Source organism: Pygoscelis adeliae, unplaced genomic scaffold, assembly GCF_000699105.1.
Source record: "Pygoscelis adeliae isolate BGI_AS28 unplaced genomic scaffold, ASM69910v1 Scaffold608, whole genome shotgun sequence".
NCBI lineage: Eukaryota > Metazoa > Chordata > Aves > Sphenisciformes > Spheniscidae > Pygoscelis > Pygoscelis adeliae.
In genome coordinates, this window is record NW_008825407.1 from 579328 (window position 1) to 581950 (window position 2623).

Consider the following 2623-nt stretch of genomic DNA (forward strand, 5'->3'; position numbering starts at 1 on the left):
GGGCCGGCTGGCAGTCGTAGTGACAGTGCTGGCTGACACACAGGGAGCGTGGCAGATGCCTGGCCCCTGCTGTGCCCCTTGCTGCTGCTGCCAGTGTCAAGTCTGCTACCCTGCACCTTACTATAGGCATTTAACTCACCATGGACAGCTGCTACCACAGTGACAAAGCTGCCACCAAGTCCAGAGGAGAGCCCCATATGCTAGCCACACAAAAAGCCCTGCCCTAGGGAGGTAGGTGAGAGGACGGGATGAAAAGGCAGGCATCTGTGGGCAAGGATGCAGCGGGTGGCCATGCCTGTGCCACCAAGAAGCCCATTCTCTGCCCTGACTTTGAGTTGGGTCCTGCCATAGCGTTTTCTTGGGCTAGAGAACCCTTCAGAGGTTCATTTTGCTGGGTGGAAGTGGAGAGGGGAACAGCTTTGTCTGTCACCAGGCCACATAGAAGTGAAGCAAAGAGGCCCCGATGCAGTTGGCAGGAAGACGGGGGCTGGTTACCATGAGGCTGTGAGGGGGATTCTGGGTGCAGGTGACCCTCTGGGCTGCCCAGAGCAGCGAGGATGCATCTGGAGAGAGGCAGGAGCTAGAACAGAGAGCTGGGATAGCAAGATGAGAGGTGAAGTCTGAGCTCCTGCCAGTTAACAGTGGGGCTTGGAAGAAGGTATAAACAGGTGCTGAAGGACTGTGAGCTCAGTGCCAGTGACGTAAGAGCTACCTTGATCAGCCTGTCCCCAGATCCTTTCCAAGGCAAACATCAGACATTTTCCATCAGACGTTGCTCTCCTTGGATGCCAAATTTCACTCCCATTTGTGCAAGCCAGGGCCGGTGTCCACACGCTCCCACTGAATTGCAGATCCCTTCCCAAGCCCCAAACACTGAGCGGCCCCTGACAGGAGCGGATAAGGAACCTAGGAAGACAAGCTGTGTCAAGGACTGCCTGCCCCCTGCTCCCATCTCCATCTGAATGCCAGCAACCAAAATATGGTCTCTGCGCTGTTGCCTGGAGAAAAGCAGCCTTGCTGGCCTTCCCTGCATCTTGCTGATGCTGTTGTTTTCACCTGGAGAAGGGGATGGCATGACACAGTTGTTTCCCAGGCAGTTGCCACCACCCTAAAACCAGAGGGTGGGATTCAGCTGCAGAGGGATAATGCTGACCAAGGACAAGCAAGTCCAGGCAAGGCACGTAGCAGAGCGTCACTCCTGATGAGTAAGAGTGGCGGATGCTAACCCTCCTCGAGGTCTGGTCCTGACCCTTGCCCTGCCTCAGCTTCTGTCAAGTTATCCTGTATTTATGGCAGGGAGTAAGGGAGGCTCAGTCCCCAAGTTCTCTCTCTTATCTAGCTTCTACATTTCTCTCCCAGAGTTGTTCTGATTTTTTTTCTCCTTCTCCCTTCTTTTCCCAGTGTTTTCCCTCTTGTCTCTCCCCCTTCACCTCCATCTCATTTTTTTCTTTTGCTGTCCTTTTTTTTTTCTTCTGCATTTATAGAGGAAGGAAAGAGGGGAGTAAATCAAGAGACACACGCATACGCGCACACACACTGGATATTTGTCTTGCTCAGTCATAGAGTGAATAAGCGCCCTTGTTTCAACATGTTTTCCCATTTAACTTCCCAGGGGCTTTTCAGAATGAGAATTCCTCTGAATAACCAGACACAAGAGCTGAGCACACAGTCATTTGCTCTGCGTGGTGGCCTCATTCCTCAGGCTTCCCCCCATCCCGCGCTCCGATTTCCAGGAACCCAACAATGACACAGACGGGGGCCCACCCACCGCCTCCCCTAAAGCCTGCCCGGCAGGCAGGGAAGCCCAGCGAGGTCAGGCTGCAGCTCCCCAGTGCTGAGCTGTCCCCTGGCATGATAGAGGAGCAGCAGCCCTTGCGCGGGCAAAACCTCCCGTGGAGGTTTCTGCACAGGGCAGAAGCCACAGGCAGCCGAGACCTTGCCTGCTGGGGTTCTTCCACATCCACGGGACTGCTCAGACCTGCCCTGCTGCCCTGGGTGGGTGATGGCTCCTCGCCCCTCTAAGTAACTTCCCTGCAGGGGGGCCCCATCTCAGGAGGCTGAGCCTTCCGCAGAGAGAGCCGACTCAAGACACTGAGGCTCTTGCAAGAGGCACAGAAAGATTTGGGGGAGACAGCACTTGCTCTTAGCAAGGAAGACACTGACCTGATCCAACAAGCTCGTGAGCTTGCCATCGCCCCCAGCCCCTCACCAGCACCTGGACCATGAACAAGCACAGCATAAGGGGAGGAAGCATCTACCCCCTCCTCTGCCCCACCTGCAGCACGCTCTCGGGGCAGAGGTTGCCCCATCCTGCTCTCCCTCCCACCGTGCTAGGCTGCTCAGTGGTCAAGCAGGCCTGGACACCTCGGGAGGGACAGAGCCACAGTTTCTGTCTCCAGGGCAGGTCAGGGCAAGGAGTGCTCCTCCATGCATGGCTCTCCGTGCTACCCTTACTAGAAACAACCACTGCCTGGAGGGAAGCTTGGCTTCATATTGCCAAATACAAAGGATCTCAGAGTAGTCTGTGCGTTAGGGAGACTCTATTAATAGCGCTCTGTCATTTTTTTTCTTCTTTCCCTGCTTGTCCTTGTTCTGCTCTTCTTTATCCATCCACATTTCCCCT